Genomic DNA, 21,103 nt, shown 5'->3' with positions numbered 1-21,103 from the left:
GAATTCTATCTTTTCCTATCCTATTGGCTGCCCAAGGACAAAGGAAAGGACAGAAAACAAATGGTTAAACTGATAGAGTCTCCATCAGTTTACAAATATCTCAGTAAACTACAAGGAACAGGCAATCGTATCAATAGCCTAATCTCCAGAAACTCCTCACTGTCTTAATATTAATGTTTTCCTTGAGGGAAAAACAGCCTTGGCTTGACAATAGTTAGGCCTCCAGTAACCTGTGAGTCTTTAGCATATTGAAATCTCTTTAAGAAACCTCCTTTTGACTTTATTGTCACCAACCCCCTAGTGTAGAACCAGTCATTCTTCACAACCCCAGTGCTGCTCTTTCTGCCCACGAGTCCTGTTCCTGTGCTTTAGTAAAATCACCTTTCTTGCACCAAAGACATCTCAAGAAATCTTTCTTGGCCATCAGTTCTGGATCCCCATCACTCCAAAACCCCATCAATATCACTCCTTTGTTCAAGACTTTCCAATCATTGCTTTTGCTCACTGAATAAAATCCAAAGCCCTTAACAAGATTTACATTAACCTCTTATCACCCCCACACTCTCCCTAAAGACAGGGTTCCTTCTGCCCCTCAAACCCACTAGGTTTATCCTTGCCTCAAGATCCTTGTACCTGGAGTGTCAACATTCCACAAATTCCACATACAATAACTTTTCAGTTTTTAAACTCCTGGTGTGTCATGTGAGGATTTTGTATTTTTCATGGTTAATGGTACAATTAAAAGCAACAAAGATAAGTGGAAAGCTCTCATTTTCCATAATTTTAATGCATTGGTACTTAATGGAATATTAGGCTTTCTTTCTTCTACCAAAGTGTACTATATTAAAAAATATTGAGTTGTTATTTTTTTGTTTGTTGTTGTTTTGTTTTGTTTTGTTTTGAGAGAGACAGAGAGAGAGTGAGTAAGACAGGGACAGAGAGAGGGAGAATCTCAATCAGCCTCCACACTCAGCAAGAACCTCAACAGGGGTCTCCATTTTAGGATGTTGAGATCATGACCTAAGTTGAAACCAAGAGTTGGATGCTTAACCAAATAAGCTACCCAGGCGCCCCTGTAAAGCACTGAGTTTCTTAAGAGAAGCCTGTGACTGTCTATCTATAAAGAAGTAACAAAGTAAACAGCACAAAAAGAAAAACAGCAAAGAACAAGCACATCAGATTCTTTTTCTAAATAAACTCAAACTCTTTTTGGCATCCTTAAGACAATACGAAACATGTTTTGGATGGGAAAAACATGATGTGTCTTCTAGTAACAGGTAACCTTGTCATAGAAGAGAACGTGCCACATAATAATATAATTTTAAAAATAGTAGAAATAGTAATTACTGAGAAGTCAAAAAATAATTCCCTTCCATGAACTACCCCGTAAGTTGAAACTCACACTGTTGCAGCAGTGTCTAGTGTCTGCAGGTGAGCAAAATCTACACCAGAACAGATGCCTGGGTAATAATGTTAGAATGTCAGCTCCCAGAAGTGGAAGTCATCACATAAAATCCCTGAAGGAGAGAATAGAAAACAGAGAAATTGCCAAGTTTCAAAAGTATATTGAGGTCGAGTGGAGTATCTTTTACCTATAATTAAGTTGTAACCTTAAAACTAACTTTTAAGATAAGACATAGGGAACTTACAGCACTTAATTATGCCCTAAGTTTAATTTAAGCAATAATGGAGGTGCATTAAGTCTAAGACACAATATTATTACTGTGTTTAATACAGAATCAGGTCTTCTGTGATCATCATTATTTCTCACATTCCAAAAAAGTTTTATACATCTTAAACATTTTTAAGTTCACCCAAAGAATGTTTAAGAAAACACCAATAGCTTGTTCTGGAAATAAAAAGGTATTTTCTTCCTCTAAGTCATTTGCTGGCACAGATTCTATTTACAACAAAAAAATTAGAAAACGGGATTTATACATATTGCTTGACTCTCTTTCTATAAATATGGATGGAATTCTCTATTGTGCCTAAAGTAACAATTTACTTGTGTGTTCAAAAATATTTTCCCGAAACATTTTATGAAAATGTATTTTGTATTACAATAGCAAATTATACAAAGGTGAATGTTGAGGAGAAATTACTACCATAATTTCAACCAAGTTAGACAACTTTGGAGACTATAATTGTAGAGTAAATCGTCTTCTTCAAAGCAAGGTGGTTGGGAATGAAAGAAGGAAGAAATAAACCAAAAAAAAAAAAAAATGCACCAGGCTTAAAGGGGCTTGGTCTTCAGAAACCATAAATACCAGTTAATCACCTTACAAAACTCCCAGGCTTTGCAGCAACTATGCCCCCAGGCCTTTGTGATCCAGACAAGGGAAGGAGTCCTTCCTATTATCCATCTGATAAATGGAAACTGTGTAAATATGTTTATACAAAGTATGCTTGCAGAATAGCCTCTGCACTAGCTTGAATAATTTCCAGCAGATTTTTCATTCCTTTTCATTCTTCCCACCAACAAACCTCTGGACCAAACGGAATATTTTTTATACTGCAATCTGGACTAAAAGTGAACAGTAATTTAATTGATTACTTTAAACCAGGAAGATTTGATCCGACCTCCTGCTACTCACTATCATTTTACCTGGACAGTTCCCTGGTCCTGAATATGACTAATGGAGCGTGAGGATGTGATGATTCTTTTTGGGCTTTGGGTCAATACTAAATGTCTTACTTCTCTCAGGAAAACAAGTAAACAAACAACAAGAATAACGGCAACAAGGAAAAGAACAACAACAAATAAAACACAGACAAATAGGATTGGGTCTCATGACATCATAAAAACAGGGCAAATATAACGCCGCTTGTGATTGGTTACAACCACCAGTTATGGCCCGGTGGTGTCTAACCTCTATTACTTGTCTGGACATACGCCAATTTTTGCTCCTTTGTCACATTTATCTTTGCTTGAAACACTGCCTCCAAAGCATTAAGTCATCTTTCACTGGCTTCCTTTTCCCTAAGACCGAGTCAGAGGGAATGGAGAAAGGACAGCTACTCAGGATTGCATCTCCAGATCACCTGACATGGGAAGATAAATCGTTTATGCTGATATTAAGAAAATCAAGGCTTTCCTTTACTTTGGTTTGGTGATTCAAAAATAATCAATATCTAATCTAAACTTGTTATGACATTTGTATTTCTTCTTTCAAGGGGGGAAAATCATTACAGTATTATGCAGGGAAATTCTGACACTTTAGCTGACAATTATTTTATCTTTATCATCCTCCGCCTGACTTTTTTTCTGATAATTTTGCAGAAAAATTTAAAAATACATAAAAAGGACCTTTCTAAAGGTAGCTTAGATATCAAAAACATCTGAAATAGCTTTCTTAGGAAAGTAATGCATGTTCAGTATAGAAGTAAGGAAAATGCAAGAGAAATGCAATCCCATTAGCTGGAGGTGATACCTATCAAAGCAGCTTCAGCATCCCTGGTCTTCCAAAGCTACCCCACACATAGAATACTAGTCTATTCCCCCAGCTCCTTGACCATTTGTTTACTGTTTTAAAAATACAAATGGTGGGATGCCTGGGTGGCTCAGCCAGTTAAGCATCTGACTTCAGTTCAGGTCATGATCTCACAGTTTGTGGGTTTGAGCCCTGCTTCAGGCTATGTGCTGACACCTCAGAGCCTGGATCCTGCTTCGGATTCTGTGTCTCCCTCTCTCTCTCTAACCTTCCCTTGCTCACACTGTCTCTCTCTGTCTCAAAAATAAAAAAAAACATATTTTTATTAAAATAAATAAATAAAAATACAAGGGGTGCCTGGGTGCCTCTGTCAGTTAATGACAATGACTCTTGGTTACAGCTCAGGTCATAAACTCATTGTTCATGAGTTTGAGCCCTCCATCAAGATCCCCTGACAGCATAGAGCCTGCTTGGGGGTGTCTCTTCTTCTTTCTGCCCTGCCCCTGTTTGTGTGAGCTTTCTCTCTCGCTCTCTCGTTCTCTCTCCCTCTCTCCCCCTCTCTCTCTCTCTCTCTCTCCTAATAAATAAACATTAAAAAATAAAAATTGACAATTAGCAGAGGGGAGGTGGGTGGGGAGATGCGTGAAACAGGTGATGGGAATTAAGGAGTACACTTGCTGTAACGAGCACTGGATGATGTATGGAAGGGTTGAATCACTATATTGTACACCTAAAACTAATACCAAACTGTCCATTAACTAACTGGAATTAAAAAAATAAATTAAAAAATATAGGGCACTCTTTTTTGACGATATCTAAAATAAGAAAGATGTTTCAACCACTTTATCCACCAAGAAATGAATACAGTAAGCATACTTAAAACTTTCTTTTCAGATTACTTTTCACACCTTTTCAGATTACTTCAAGGATGACATCTGAAGAATTTTAATGTAAAATAAAGCAATTTACTTATAGTTAATGTGCCATTTTCTCCAAACACATAACATTGACAGATTAAACATAAAAACAAAAACAAAAATACATAGCTGGGTTCATAGGTAAGAAAATGCTCCTATGTTCCCTAGACAGAGGGGAAATGAATGTGGTAAGGAGAGCTAAAGCAACAGGCTTTAGGAGTCTAGGACAGGAATCAGCAGCAGACCTCAGAGTCCAGATCCAGAGAACAGTGGCTCACACAACATGGGAAAATGGAAAACTGAGCTCATCTCTTGTGATAAAGATCCCTCATAAAAGAAGCAAGGGGGTGGTGGGCAGAAAAGAGGATGCTATTTCTTTGGAAGAAAATTTTGACGTAGAGATGCAAGATTAAGGCTTACTATTAAATGCACCTGTCTGATACACCATTCTTATCAGAGTAGAAAGCAAGCAGGTATAAAAGAAACCACTAAGTATAGTGGTCTATATACGTTAAAAATATATTTGTTTCTAATTAGTGTGTGTTGACTAAGGAGCTTTATGCCTAATGTCACTCATGGTTCAAAATGGCAGGTGTGTTTGACCATTGCTAGCCTGTGGCTCACAGCTCTGTGTCCAGGGTGGTAACAACAGTAGGATTCATTTCCCAGCCAGTGCGAGAAAATGAAAGCAACACACACACACACACACACACACACACACACACACCCTTCATAAAACTTTAGAATAGGATTCTATTTAAGACATCTGGGGAGAAAAATGTTTCCTTTACCCTCTTATGTTGTCTAAAATGGGCTGTATGAATTAACTACAAAAAAAAAAGAAAGATGGAGGAAAGGCATACTGATTTATTTGTAAGTTTATATGTAAAGGAGTTCACAGAAAAGGTTTTAGATGTGAGAGCATATACTCTTTTAACAAAGGAAAGAGGCTTGGGCTTCAAAGAGAGATAAAGGGTGAGGAAATGACTAGGATATACATAGGAAAAGTAACAGATGATTCACATTGTTTTAGTTGACCTTGTTTATACAGACTCATCATCTTCAGTGATAAGGGCTGGTGTTCTCATTCTGGTATAGGAGATTGGAAAAATGCACGATCCCCTCACAAAGGGAAATGTATGCCCTGCTTTTAGGCAGATAAAGGGAGGGAAGAGAACTCTCCCTGTATCTTTTGATTTTTAACTGCCTTCCGCTCAAAATAATATTTAGCATATTTTGGCAGAGCATGTATGATTCACTTCAAAGAAAGGGGCCAGAATGTTTTAACTCACATTCCATTTTCCCTGACTTATTCACATGCTCTTTGGTAGCTACCAAGAGTGTTGTAAAATTTAGTATCTGGCTGGGCTGCCATGAGTTCAGCTATGAGTGGGTAGGGTGACCATGTGGGGGGTGTTCTATTTCCAAAAGGATGTGTAAGAGCATGGGCAGCAGGAGATAGTTAGCTGTCTCCACTGACATCTGATATTCCAGACATACCAAGTCTCCTTCCTTCACACAGTCATACTTACCAAGGACCCGGCTGCAGAGGAAAGAGGGCATGATGGAATCATAATCTACTTTCATAAGGATTGGGGAGTGAGTGGCAAGGAAACAGATACTTCAGCTTGAAAAAATGCTGTCCTTTGTCATACCAGTGAATGTTTCTGAAAACAGTCACTTTAATAACTTGGAAGACAGATCCTGTTACCAAGAGCCTCCCTCAAGCTGCAGAGAAATGGATCTACAAGAGGAAAATGCTTGAGGATGTTGGGGACTCCTTTGCTGTTTTGAGCAACGTACAGGTGAGACCTACCTGGGCAAGGAGTGGCCCATTTGCAAACTGGTGACAGAAGGGACTTCTGAGAAGGGCAGCTCACCTCTCTGGTGGCCCCAAATCTAAACCATCTAAGGGTCCAATGAGATGATACCTCAGCCAATTAAAAGAGTCAGTGCCCCAGGCAACAGAAAATAGGACTTACTTGCAGGCTTGCCCAAAGCTCTCCCTTCCTTTACAACAAGGAGAACCAGTCCAAACACAAAGATTAGTGCTTCCCACCCAACCTGCCCTTTCAGAGGGTGTGGACCTTAGCCAAGAGCACATCAAGGGAAGGAAAGGTGGGTTTAGGCACAGAAGCCAGTTAAAAAAAAAGGAGTTTAGGAAGTTAAGTGTCAAAATAGTGAAATTTGAGTGTTGTTATTTTTGTTATCATTGCATTACTCAGAAATAGAATTTCAGTAATATTTTGAGAGAACTGCATGGCACAAGAAAAGAATGGTTGGCCTAAATAAGCAACTCAACAGGCTCCCAAACCGGATGAGCAAAAAGAGGGCATCTTCCAAAATGCATTCTGCAGACGGAGGGATCTGGATAGAGTTGGATAGCGGGGACCTTTAGAAATATAGGGGTCCTTTAGATGATTGGTCGGGCCCCACTTTTCTCTCAGACCACTAGTAGGGGAGATTTTGATGTCCCCTGAGGACATCCACAGATAGTCATGCCTCTCCAACCTTACTCTTTAGCAGCAGGGGAGAGAAGGTGGCCTCTGCCTCAATGTTGTGTCTAATCTCATATGAGTTTACCTGATTACTGGAACTTTATTTATTGATTGATTTGATTTTAATTTTTATATATAGAGAGAACATGTGGGTTGGGGAGAGGGGTGGAGAAAGAGAGACAGACAGACAGACAGAGACAGAGAATCTCAAACAAGCTCCACACTCAGCACAGAGTCTGATGCAGGGCTTGACCCTACAACCTGGAGACCATGACCTGAGCTCAAATCAAGAATCAGTCACTCAACCAATTAAGCCACCTTGGCATCCCTGATGAGACCTAATTTAGATCTAAAAGGCTATTCTAGATGGTTAAACATTAAAGTGATATTTACAAAGTAAGAAAAGAACGTTACTTTAAATTGTTGGAAGAAAATATAAGAGAATATTTTGTGATTTCAGCTTAAGGAATACCTTCTTAAACATGATGCAAAAAATAAATAAAATAAAATAAACATTTGATGTGTTTGACTACATTAATATTTAATGCCCAGGCTACACAAAGAACCCACAAACAGATAAAAGTTAAGCAGAATATGTGCATAAAAACTAAATAGACAATCATTTATATTCAGAATATTGAAAAAATATGAATCCTTAAAAATAAATAAAGTCAACCAGAGAGAAAAATGGGCACAGATCAAAAGTCCATTCAAGAAAGGGGAAATTCAAAGGGCTACTTACTGAAGAACTGAAAAGTTTGTCAATCTTAAAGGCAAGCATGAAAATAAAAATAAACAATGGAATACAAATGGCAATATTTTAGAAGTCTGATTCACAGTAAAATAGTGAAAAGAGACAGAGATATAGTATAGACAATATTTCTCATACCCATAACCAATAATTCCACTTTTAGTCATATACCCAAAGAAACCATGGCCATGAGCTTGAGAGGGGCATGTAAAAGTCTATTCATGACAACATTATTTGTAAAACAGAAAAATAAGAAAAAAATATCACCTATTCATGAGTGATGGGGTAAATACTTTGAGCCATGCTCCTAAAATGGAATTGCACATAGCAGGTAAAATAAACCAAACTACCTGTATCACCATGTGTCAATCTCAAAAACAACTATAATTAATAATAAGAACTGTATGATACCATCTTTATAAAATAACAAAAGAATGTATGTTTTACACCCATGGGGTAATATTGTGAGGATCTATAAATACAGAATACTATTTTTCTGAGAAGGGAAGGAATGGTACACACAGGTCTCTGTATTTTTGATAGTTTTATTTTTCAAAAAATAAATAAGGTAAATGTTAATGTTAATAAACATAAAATGACAGGAGTAGAAAGATTTACCAGTCTCCATAAGATCTAAATACTGCCTAAAGAGAACAGTGATATTGATAATGATTATTCAAGGAAGTAAGTTCCTAGAACCCCCAATCCATAAAACATGGGATGCCTCCTTGACTTTGTACTTTGGGAACATTATAGATGCCTCAGCCACACTTGAATGTTTCTCTACTCCTTAGAGTACATGCCAAGTATAATTGCTTTGACTCTACATAAGAAAAGCTAAGTATAATAATTCATATGCATAAAATACCACATACGTTCAATTGCTACACATTTTATCTTTTTATTATTATTTTTTTATGTTTAGTTATTTTGAGAGAGAGACAGCATGTGTACACACATGAGTGGGGGGGGCAAGAGAGAGGGAGAGAGAGAGTCCCAAGCAGGCTCCGTCAGCACAGGAGTCTGACACAAGGCTCAATCTCAGTCTCACAAACCCGTGAGATCATGACCTGAGCGTAACTCAAGAGTGGAATGCTCAACTGACTGAGCCACCGAGGTGCCCCCACTGCTACATAAGTTTAAAATTGGGTATATTAAAAAAATAAATTAACTATTTAAAATCAAGTAAAGTTGAGTATGTTCTAGATAGAATTTCTCTTTTACTATTTATAAATTCATAACTAAAACCAATTCTTATGTATCTAATTTATAACCTTTTAACCTTCAGGCATAATCATCAATTCTTGAATTTAACATACGAATTTTTATGAAGGCATTCCTTGTGGATTATGAAAATTCTGTTCTGGAGTTCAGTCTCCTCTCCTTGATGGTGGAGAAGAGTCAAACACAGGTTGTAAAACTGATAGAGCAGATGGAAGGGAAGAAGCTAAGCCAGTCCCAACCTCTGTCTGGCCCTTGTGACTCTACAGGTGAATATTCCTAGTGTGGTGACCTATGTGGGCGCCCACCCATTATTCTCACTGTCCCAAGGCCATTGTCCTTGACATGCAAGTGCAGAGAGAAGAAGCAGCACTTCATTCAAGGGCGTGTCATCACACAGTCTCCTTCCTTGTATATGAAACATCTTTTGTAAGCATGGAGTTACCCAGGAAGAAGTTATTTTGAAAAAATGAAAAAAGCAAAAACCTAATTAGAAAATCTAAACAATTGACCAGCATATCATATAGAATGTAACTAAATAGTATGTCTTTATTAGGTAATAATGTATAGAGAGCTAATGAGTATATCTAAATCCGTAGACGCATGTAAATATCTTGCTGTCTCAATGTGAAATAATTTATAGATATGACTTTTTAGTCTGATTGAAATGATCATTTTTTCTTCTACAATTATAGTGAGGACTGAAATAATACTCTCCACTGTGGTCATCACTGCTGAACAATTAACCATGACCTTCATTAAGGCCTCTGCTCTGCTGGCAATGTTTACAACTATTAAAGTGAGTAATTTTCTCGCTGATATAACAATTTCATGGGTAGTAGTACTACTCCAAATGGGAGAACATTAAGACTAACTTCTGGAGGCTTTATTTTTCTTCAAGTGAATCCATTATGGTGAGAATTTAATCCCTTACTAACTCTAGAATTGCAAAGCATAGTACTTATGTAATGGAATTATACTAAACTACTAATTATCTGTTGTACATTTGAAATTTAAACAATTTCATTTTCCATAATCAATTTTTTTTGCCCATTTCAGTTTCAATAACTAAATTCACTTGTTAAAACGACATTATGAAGAAATCTTTGGGGGAAAGATTTAGAATTCGATTTATATAAAAATAATTATAATAATTTAATGCTAATCTTTTCTAATATGTTGTGCTTATTAACAATAGAAAACTCCCTATTTATACTATAAAGGAATACATTAATTTTCAAAGTGGATATGAAGTTACTGAATTTAGGACGGTCATATTTGTGCAGGGTTATTATTTACTGGTGCTGAGTTGAAAATTATGTTTTAGAAACTTACACTAAAGCATTGTCTGTCATCATTTATTGCATTACTGTTCAAATATGTTATTAACTTACTCAAAATGGAAGGAGAATTATGGCTTTAGCATTTACTTTATGGATTATAGTGTTGATGTTTTAGTTCAAAAATTATTTCTAATCTTGCCTTATGTGTATAATCTAATTGTTCCTACCATGTGAAATTGATATCCAAATTCCAGAGTTCTGAGGACTAAGTCCATATTATTAGGCAGATGAGAACAGAAAGATTTAAAACTATTGGGTACATTTGGAGTGATCACTCAAATGTCTAGGAATTTCTCTGACCAACTACTGACTTTGGATGCCATAGTCATTCCACGTTTAACAGAAAACACATTTTAATTTTGTGTTAACTAAAATTGTTTTATTTACACTAAATAAGATGAAAAATCTTATCACTTGATAACTGCCATCTCTAAAGTACTGATTGTGTCTCCACACCTTCGTATACACAGATCTACTGTCTCTAATAATTAAACCATATTATTAAGCAAACTTTTCAAAAGAGGGCTTGAACATGAAGAAAATGTAAATGACTACAGGCCACAGGTGGCAAATATCTGGAGCCTTGAGCACTGCCCTTGTTTGTCTGCCCTTTCTGTCTGTGTTCCTTTCTTTCCATCACACTCAGCCCAGGACCAGAGTCAGTCCTAACCAGGGCAGTCACAAATGTTGCATTGCCCTCTCTTCTCCAACATAGTTAAGCGGATAGAGTATGGCTCTCATGGGGACTTCAAAGGCAATTTAGGATCTGAGGGAAATTTTGCGTGTACTTAAACAGTCATTAAAGGAGTAGAAATATATGCCTACAATACTTTATCTGAAACATTTGGGACCGTGTCTATTTAAAAAATCATAATGTTTCAACTATTGGAAACATGATAATAAACACTTCTTGTATGGATCGGTGGAAGGAGACTCTAATCAGACATCAATATTTTTACAGACAGGTTCATGAGTCTTCATGCTAAGTAAGATAAATCTTATAGATAGCTTCTTTGTTTCATTGTAAATAAACTTTATCTGTCAAAAAGCTATTTACAAACCTCCATATCAATTTTGTTTGTTTGTTTTTTACTTTTTCTTTTAACTAGGCTGCACGCCCAATGTGAGTCTTGACCTCACACAATCCTGAGATTAAGAGTTACATGCTCGGGGCACCTGAGTGGCTCAGTCGGTTTCGGCTCAGGTCATGATCTCAAGGTTTGTGGGTTTGAGCCCCGCGTCAGGCTCTGTGCTGACGGCTCAGAGCCTGGAGCCTGCTTCAGATTCTGTGTCTCCCTTTCTAACCCTCCCTTGCTCACGCTCCCCATCTCTCAAAAATAAAATTTAAAAAACAGAAAAAAATTTAAAAAGAGAAAGAGTCACATGCTCTCCTAACAGAGCCAGCCTGGGGCCCCACACTGTCTTCTTTGTAAATTTCAGAATTATGAGTAAGAAAGTTTTTGCTGAAAGTCAGGATTGTGGGGCAGCAGGAACATTGACTGATTCACCTTGTGCTATTCTCAGTGCTTAAGGCTCAGCTTGATCTTCTCCTTTTGGCCAGACCCAAAACGTCTTTGCCTAGTTAGTTTTAAGTAAACAAAGCAAAGAAAAAATAATACTTCTTGAATCCTCAACTGGTGTTTTGTAAACAAACACTTCTTGAAAATGGTTTACACTGATAATTTATTATATACATATAAATATTTTATAATGGATACTGTAATAATTATATTCAGTTGAAACTGAGTATAATAAGACAACTATTTGATGACAGATTTTCATTAATCACCATCTACATAGATCTACATTGAGATTAGTCACAGATACCCAATATTGGTCTTTTAATTTATGGAGGAAATTAGATCATTGTGATAGTTTCTGAGTTTTCGTTTTTGCTTTTTTTGGTCTTATTGGTTCATTCTTTGAAATACTCATTTGTCCAACTTGAATTATGTCCTCATCATATTTTTCTATGTTGTTCTAAATCACTGGTACATAAGGCAATAGGAAAATTTGGTAAAAAGAAACACACACACACACACACACACACACATTCTATGTGTACTTCAGTCACAGATATTAACATTGCTATAATAATGTCCATGGTACCACAGGATAAGATTCTGAATTTTTTGACATTGACTCATAATGAAAGTTTTTATTTTATTTATCATCATCATCATCATCATCATTATTATTATTGCTTTTCCTTCGGTCCCACCTGCCCACCCCCATACCCTCAGGGGACAAAGGACAGCATTTTATTTATTATTTTTAAGTAGGTTCCACACCCAACATTGGGCTTGAACTCATGACCTGAGATCAAGATCAACTCAAGACTCAGCCAGCCAGGAACCCCATAGTGAAGGCTTTTAAACAGAAAATATTATTTCTGTATACAAAGATGATGAGGCATGAGGCATTATGTAATTATCCCAGAGTAAAACAAAATAGAAAAATCTTCTCAAGACTTAGGATTCAGGTTGGTCTTTATGGGATTTGCAGTTAACTCTTTCTCATTTAAAAAAATGTTTATTTTGAGAAAAAGAGAATGCATGTGTGCTTGTGGGAGTAGGGAAGGAGCACAGAGAGAGAAGGAGAGAGAGAATCCCAAGCAGGCTCAGTGCTATCAGCACAGAGCCTGACATGGGGCTTGATCCCACGACCCTGGGATCATGACCTGAGCCAAAATCAAGAGTTGGATGATCAACAAACTGAACCACCCAGATGCTCCAAATCCTTCTAATTTTACTCACCCAAGCTGACTTATTTTCTCATTACAGTGACATTACAAAAAAATGAATTGCACTTTGCTCAATTCTGTATGTTTCCAAAATATTTTACACATACACAAAGTACAAGATAAATTGATTTTATGTCCTAGAACTTTTAAACAATGCTACTATAGTCTTCACATGAGGTGAATTAATATTTTAATTAAGCTTGATCATTGATAATATTTTAATTGAAAATATTGATAACTTTCATGAATACTGAGTGTCCTATTTTTTCAAAATTTTATTAAACATCAATTAAAACACACATCACAGGAAGCAAAAGACTAGGGAAAGACACACAAAGATAGATGAGCAGTTATGAACCTATAAAACAAACATTTATGTGAAAAATGTGCTAAATTCACTCAATTTAGCAATTGTCAATTTCTAAAACCCAAAGTCCATTAATTATCATTTTACTTTCACTCTGACCTAAGACATTGGTATATTTAATGGATTATAAAAAATAAGTAAATAAATAAAAGGAGGAGGGGCTGAGGAGCTACAAAAAGTCAAGTCTATGTATCCTATAGTTTCTTCTCTTGAGTTTTGTATTGGGTTTTGAAAGTGAATTCCTATACCAAATACGTCTATATTCCACATCAATATATTCTAAAGGTTGTCACTATCTCTTATACTGAGGTTAAAGTCACAATGTTCTTTCCTCCAAAGACTGCACTGTTGATACCTAGGCACACACCTAAAGATGTAATGTGCTGATGGAGCAAGAATAAACACATGGGGCTGACAGTGTGTTCAACACAGACCACAGCGAATTCAATAACCCAAGCTCTCTGGGTCCCTCAGGGACTGAGCCTAGTACCTGCTCTCATTGGAAGCAAGGTCCAACAAATTTAACGAGTCCCAAATCCCAGTGAGTGATGAGGACGGAGTACTCATTAAGTCAGCATTCTTCTCCTACAACTCTGTGTCATTTCATAGACTCCATCTATGAAGAATGCATTGAACCACGTCATCATTGAGTCTTCAGTTTGAGAGGCCCATTTCCTTTCATATTTCTCCTTCATGATCCTTTACTAACAAACATACCCAGAGCTCGGTATCTTAACAGAAGAGATGACTAATGAAGTATAAATTGTCATAAAAGGAAAATCTCCATGAACTAGATAAACACAAGAATTATAAATGTGATGAATAGGAATAAGATGCTACAGAAATTGATATTGCCAAGCGTATCATTTGAGCCACATTTCGATACTCATAACAATTACTTAGAATCAGCAACAACGCACAGCTAATCAACTACATCTGTTCATCTTCACAGCTGTTATCCCGGAAAAACGCCGCTGTCCTCCCCACTCAGCTCCAAACACGCTGTGATGGTAATGAACACCTATCCTGATGAGGAATACAGCCTAACATCTTGGAGAAAATTCAAACAGAGGTCCATTTGAAAGTCAGAGATACGTAGTTACCAAGGAAACTAGCTGGCGAGGTAGCAAAATGGTTTAACTTCCAGCTATCTCAGTTTATTGTTTATCAGAATCAACTTCCTATTCATTTTTACTTACTCCTCTAGAACAATTAAAAAACAAACAAAAAAACCCCATAAGTAATATAGGCCAGCATGTACATAAAATACTAAATCACTTATTTGTTCACTCATATGTAATGAAGAAAATATATTTATTTTCCAGCCTTTACTAACACTTCCAACCATATACATACGTACATATGCCCTCATATTTACTAAGTGGAAAGAGGAAAATGCAGAATAGTAACTAACAAGTTAAAACTACGATAAGCTGTTAAGAGAACAGGGATAACTCACCTAATCAGGAAGTTCAAAGATTGATTGCTTTCTTTGAAAATGTATCATTTAAGCAAAATCTAGATGGAAATCTTATTAAGAGAAGGAGATGGGAATAGCATGACAAGAGTCTTAAATGGAGAGAAGCTTAGGATTGCCATGTTTAAATAAAACAGTTTATGGCCTGGATATGAATGGTCAAAAGGGCTGTTGAAGGAAGCTGGGTGAGGAGAGAGAGTATGCCTCACCTGTTCACTTTGTTAGAGGTTTGGGGCTTTGTCCTGAGAATAATCCGAAGTCCAAGGGCATTTCTAAACCAGAGAATAGCTACTATTTCAGGGAAACTCGATTTCCAACTCTCGGAGGTGAAATATTCCTTCGATATCTCCACATAGTCTGTCAAAATTCCTCAAATGCCTATTCTGTTTTTCACCTTGTTGACCATGTGATCACTCCTGTTGTCTTCTTAACCAGCTACCTGGAAATCGACCTCCCACAGTCCTCAGGGCAGTTGGTCTGGAGTATTTATCTGTCCTCCTCCTTTGCATCTGCTCTCTGGGCACCAAGACCTACAGATGCTGCAGCTCCTTATTCTCGGAAATAGGGTTCCTCTGAGGCCTCATCTTTCAGCTCTAAGGTCTCAAGTCACATAGAGCCTTCAGCAACAGCCGCTGCTCCGGTCTCTCTTGCCAGAACTACTTTTCATTTCCTGTGGGACTCGGCTAGCATTCATTTGAAAATTCAGATGTGAATTTACTCAGTTTTATTTTCTAATCTTAAAAATACCAAAGAACTCCAATAGCCCTCATAAGCGTGTGTCTCCAGGTTCTATAATGGTTTGACCTTAATGTATTTCTCCTGTCTTGTTTCCACAAAACTCTGCTTCCCTATGATTTCATTACATCTTTTGACTTTCTCATCCCCTTCCAGTCTTTGCTAATGCGTCAGCCTGTGGAGAACCTAATTATGCAACATGCGTTTTTAATTAAGTCTCTGGTTTCACATGGAATAAGAAAAACTACCATTTACCGGGTGCTTAGGCTGTGCCAGGCACTGTTCCAAGCAGGTTCATAAACAGCGGTGCGGTGTAGGGCTGCTATTACTAATCTTATTTGCCAATTAAGGACATTGAGGCTCAGAACATCAAACACCCAGTAGGGGGCAGAGCATGGATCCCAGGACTCAAGCATTCTGCCTCCAGATCTCTGGGGCTAAACCGCGATGCCATTCATTCTCATATACCTCACTGTGGGCACCTATCACATTTCTGATATGATTTATGCAGTTTTCTCTCCCACTAACTTACTCTCTCTTCTCCTCAGCATCCATGTTTTTGTTTGGATTTCTGTGTTTTTGTTTGGATTTCTGTCTTTCCTTTATTGGCCTTCTCTGCGATAATGCAGTAGATTGTTAATGGAAACATGTTGAACTCTATGCAGTAGTGTTAGAGCATGTTAGAGGACTGCTGGTCAAATCCTAGCTGCCCAGTTACCAGCAGAAACTTTGGGAGACACAAACCCCCTCATTCTTGGCTCCCTCATGTGCAAGAGGGATAATTCCAGGTAGTACAACCTCTCCATAATGTAATGATGGGGATTGAATGGCGTGTGCGTGTGTGCGCATGTGGGCGCACGCGTGTGTATATCAGAACAGTCCCTGGGTTGGCTCTCTTAAATGTCTATGTAATTTAGATATTGCCATTACTATTTGTTATTGCTTTTACTTTCCATATTTGCTTCTAATTAGGTATTCTCCCAGCATATAAAATATTATTTCTCTACTTTTTTTCAATAATGAACAAAACATTACATAAGGAGGAAATGAGAAATTGAAGGTGACAGGTGTCTCGTCTGCAAATTTGCAGAACCAGAACCTTTTGATCCCGTGGCTTTACTGTTGCCCTTTAGTTTGGCTTGTTGAACTCCTGGGGCAGCCGTGTCAGAAACCTGAGCCTGGATACACTAAAACGGAGACAAGGTGTCTCACACTCTACTCTTCGACCCTGTTTCCTGGCCCTGGTAGCTCCATCCACTCATTTCTGGCCTCTCTCTGGCAGACACAGCATGCTTTCTACATGCCTTTGAGGATTTGGCCTTTCTCTGGCATTTAATTCCCTGCTCCCCTTGGCCTGGGACCCAAATATTGCAAAATATATGCCTGAACTTTCCTTATCAGAACAATACTGCCTTTCTAAGGCAACTATGAATACCACTTGCTCTCAGAAATATAATCCTTACCATTTTGCTTTTCCAAAGGCAGTAGGTGAATTTTTCCAGCAACTAAATCCTCTCTTGTTATCTTCTTTTATTTCTACTTGGCCAGGATGACTGAAAAAGACGGCAGGGAGGCAGTGAAAATACAAAACCAGAATATTTGAATAAAAACTTATATAAAAACACTTGTTATTCCCACTCGAGGAGCTGAATAGATAACTTTATAAAGTACCTAAAAACCACAAGTTCCCCCAGCATCTTCTTTTATAGTTCAGCATTATTCTGTATGATAGTCTCTTTGCCCCAAAGACCAATTTTCCCACTTATTCATGAGTTTTCATTCTCCCTGATCTATTGACTTTGACCCTTTCTTAATTAAAATAAATGGTTATCTTTCTGGTAGAAGTTCATTTCCCAATTCTTTCTCATTAGTGGCCATAAATAACTGTTATGGGGATAACTCCTCATATCTCTGCCTTCACTCATAAATTTAATTGGAAACCCTTCTCCAGTGCTTAAGATGGCATCTCCAACTAAGCTGTGTCCAGAAACACATGAAACTTTTTACAAAAGACCACTTATTACTACATAGTTTATAATAACAATACTATGGATAGAAAATATCATGTCACTAGATGATTTTGCAACAACAGAAATTGCTAATGGTCAGTAGCGAATGCTATTTCAGGAAGAGAAGGAACAATAGCAGCTAGGTTTCCCCTCTCCATAGTGACACATGAGAAGGAAATGAGTGTCAGACTGCTTGGGAGAGGTTGGCCCTGACCTTCACATTCTGATTCGCAAAGTTCCCAAATCCTACTGCTGCATTTTACCAGTTGAACATAGACTGTGTGTAGTGGCAATTAACCATCTCACTTTAGGGTGTGGGGAATGCCTTCCGCCTGAGTTCAGTTTATCACTTGATACCTTGATATAAATCGACATTGTTTAGGCAAAATTCCCTAGAAAATGTTGCCACTACTTTGTATTTTTTTCCTTCCTTTGATCACTAACCACCTCCATATTGTGCTCAATTATAAATTCTGTTTTACTTTAATCTGCTTGGACAGCTCCCCCTATCTTTCTCCCTTGGCTGAAACCCCGCAGTGGTGTTCACAGTAAATCTTCAGATGACCTTTAGGCAGGATGGGCTTAATTCTTCACTGCTCTTTGCAAACCATAATTTTCTTGTGCTTGGACCAACACCGTTCCTTCTTCAAACTTTAGGCCAACCAGTCATGCTAGTCATCCCTCCCTTCTTGTTATCTCAGCCACTTTAATGTAGACATTTCTTGGACATTTCTGAACTGCCTGTGTTCACTTCAACTAGATTAATAGTACAATATATGCAGGCACCTGCGTTTATATTTGTACTGTATTATAGGACATTTGTGATCACAGAAAGATCTAACAGAAGGTGTTGTTCTCACCTGTATCCATAGTAGAATGTTGATGGACCATAGTAGACTCCTGCCCTGGAGGAGACAGTGGAAAACTTATGCTTTTCTGAGACTTTACATTAAGAGTCAGACAGACTTAAAGAGTGATATAATAATGGATTGCAAGCGTAATGGTCTATCATCACCTATGCTGAGCTCCTCAGATCTATCCTGGTACTCTGTTCCCTAAAAGCCTAGTTTTAACTTTCCTTTGCATTCAGTGCCCTACCTTCTTCTTCTAACAACATTTATTAAGTTTATCATCTCTATCTATTCTTACCTCACTTCTCTCTTTTTTTTTAATATTTCCTTGATGAGTACTCCAAGGACTCTGTATCAGTTAGTGACTACTGTATAACAAAGTAATCAAAAATTTATGTTATTGGTACAACCATTTACTTACTCACAATTATTCAAGTTAGGGGCTTTAGTCTAGTCAAATGAGGCTTACGATTCATCTGCACTCAGTCCCAAGCTGTGTAGGTGGCTTTTCCGACCTTGGTGTGGTCATTACACATCTCTGGGTGCTTCAGCTGAAACGCCTGGTCTGATTTGGGACAAGTTTCTATGGTCCTTCATTTTCCTTAAGACTAGCCTGTGGCTGCTGTGTCATGGTATAAGCAGGGATCCCAAGACAGAAAGAAGGGAAGCATGCCAGTGTCCTTGAAGCCTGGGCATGAAACCTGCACATCCACACTTCTGGTGCATCTGCTGAGCAAAGTAAGTCACTAAGGGTAGCCCATAATCAGAGGAAAAAGAACAGACACCATCTTTTAATGAGAAATGTGAAGTGTAACATTGCAAAGGGAGTCACGGAAGAGTGAATAATTATAGTTAGTTTTGCAATTGACCACAAACTCCCCTAGGAAATCTCAGTTTCTAGGCCCTCTTACCACGAAGCCACATCTTTCCTGCTTTCTGAGGCTGCTGAACTGCCAAGCAAAAATCCTATCATTGTAGAAACTAATTCTGTGACAAAATCATGTTTTTCTTTTGAAATGGATTTTTAATATTCCTCAGAAAGTCTTTCAGGACATTCTTTAAAGCTCCTCATGGTCTATTTTAAACTCTCTCCAATCTCCTTGAACCACAGATAAGCTATCGCAAACCTATGGGAGAGTGAGATTGCAACTGTGTGATGTGTCATAGTATGAGTACATGTGTATTACTCTGTGAAGCCACAGTAGTATTGGAAGACCTGTGAAGAGAAAAATATGCCAACTTTTATAAAGAATGAACTGAAAAAAACGGCATGATTTGTAGTGCTAATCACCTGCAACTCATAAAATCAATGCTTCATTTAAATAAAGAATGGAGTCTATCTATTCTTTATTTATAGTATTCTATTCATATTTCTAGTATGGAAAAATGTGGAAAAAACACAAAATATTTCTACTTTATACTTACCACTCCCAATTATTAGTTGTGAACTGTGGGCAATGCATTATCTTCTCTTTGCCTCTGCTTATTAATCTGTAAAATGAACAGATGAATAAAGTGATCAGTAAGGTTACTTAGCAAAACATATATTCATCCAGGGAATTTGGTCTGGAGATGTAAAAATCTCATCAGTTTAATGTTCTGCAGAAATAAAACAAAACAGGCCGTTTGATGTTTAATGGATAAATATTTAAAAACATTCTTTTAGGGATATTTCACTCATGTATGTTTAAAACTTCATTTCTTTCTTTTACTATAAGCACATTTAAAGAAAGGCAAAATTGTTCTATAACAGATATCCATCTGCTACATCTTTTATACTTTGTTACAGTAACATATTTTCATAGCTATAGTATAATCACTTGCCAGTAAACAATGATAAAAACACCATTTAGGATTGCGGTAATTTGAAGAAATGAAGAATATACGGGTACAGTAATGTTTCCAAATATGTAGAACATAATGATTCAGCTGTCACTGATGCTTAACTTTCAGGATAGCCAGCCGAGTTTATTTTCAAATTTTCTTCAGAATAAATGACTCAGATATGAATGGGGAATTGAGTGCTTGTCCCAAGACAAGTGGTAAAAAAGCTCTAAGTCAGAGTTCCCAGTTCCCTGGAGGTTGCTGCTGTGAGGGCTCCCTGGTGTCTGTAAAGTGAAATGTTAAGTCCGTGACCCTCCTTCAGAGATGATCAGCAACCTGGACCACGTTAATCTAGGCCACTATTTAAAGCATATCCTAATGTGGGTGGCTCTGAGGAGGGGGTGGGGTCTTGTAGATGGTCCATTCCAATGATCCTGTTGAGTGAAGTTACCTACAAGTGGGATTTTTCAGAAATTTCCCTAGAATTCAGGGCTTTTTACCTTTATTGTTAGAATAAGGACTGTATGTTATGTCCTGTTTTAAAAAAAACTTTTTAATGTTTATTTATTTTTGAGAGAGAGACAGAGCACGAGCAGGGGAGGAACAAAGAGAGAGGGAGACACAGAATGTGAAGCAGGCTCCAGGCGTCTAGCTGTCAGCGCAGATCCTGGAATGGGGCTTGAACTCATGAACTGTGAGATCACGACCTGAGCCGAAGATGGACACTTAACCAACTGGGTCACCCAGGTGCCCCATGAGCCTTTTATTTAATAAGCAGTCCTTAAAATAAAATAAGATCTATACATTTTAAATGATTAAATTAAATGAGAATTAGTTCTAACCTCTCTCTATATATTCATGTTAATTTTCTCTAAAAAAGTAACTTTTAATACTGCTGAAGGCATGCCACTTACTTTGGAGCAGGTGGCCTTTTCA

At 37.6% G+C, this 21,103-nt stretch overlaps 2 long non-coding RNA genes across 2 annotated transcripts in view; one reads left to right on the top strand and one right to left on the bottom strand.

Moving 5' to 3' along the window:
• The window catches only part of LOC115306162, a 37,638-nt gene extending 23,372 nt beyond the window's left edge, over positions 1–14,266 (top strand). The window contains exons 3-4 of the long non-coding RNA XR_003915217.1: positions 9,514–9,617; positions 14,224–14,266. This is a non-coding gene — a long non-coding RNA (uncharacterized LOC115306162). The remainder of the gene's footprint in view (positions 1–9,513; positions 9,618–14,223) is intronic.
• On the bottom strand, positions 1,461–19,835 carry LOC115306159. Its single transcript, XR_003915215.1, has 4 exons — positions 19,769–19,835; positions 18,353–18,397; positions 16,947–17,036; positions 1,461–1,517 (listed from the first exon to the last, which is right to left on the bottom strand). It is a non-coding gene; the product is annotated as an uncharacterized LOC115306159 (long non-coding RNA).
• Positions 19,836–21,103: the final 1,268 nt, after the last annotated feature.

This window comes from Suricata suricatta, chromosome 2 (assembly GCF_006229205.1).
Source record: "Suricata suricatta isolate VVHF042 chromosome 2, meerkat_22Aug2017_6uvM2_HiC, whole genome shotgun sequence".
NCBI lineage: Eukaryota > Metazoa > Chordata > Mammalia > Carnivora > Herpestidae > Suricata > Suricata suricatta.
The sequence above is the reverse complement of the archived record's forward strand: the minus strand, read 5'-3'. Positions and strand labels throughout refer to the sequence as shown.